The sequence below is a fragment of the Anneissia japonica genome, unplaced genomic scaffold (genome assembly GCF_011630105.1).
Source record: "Anneissia japonica isolate Jap-2015-1 unplaced genomic scaffold, ASM1163010v1 scaffold1949_len687591_cov173, whole genome shotgun sequence".
Lineage (NCBI taxonomy): Eukaryota > Metazoa > Echinodermata > Crinoidea > Comatulida > Comatulidae > Anneissia > Anneissia japonica.
The window spans coordinates 363190-363457 of NW_022754854.1; positions in this window are offsets into that span (position 1 = coordinate 363190).

The window sequence follows — 268 nt, forward strand, 5'->3', positions numbered from 1 at the left end:
ATATATACCATTTTTAGTTTATTTTTATAGAACTCCGTTATATGAGCAATATATATTATTTCACTTTATTCATTCCATCACAAAAAAAGTTACATTTCGTAGCCCGAAGGCCAAATTGTTTGCAAATACGTTTACAAAATACTGCAGCATAAAACTCCGGCAATCCACAAAATCATTATATAAAAATATATAGGCCTATAGCTATTGATAGATAGCATGCTGATAATGGGAGGACAAAAGGGTAGTCTAGGACATACTTAGCCTTTTA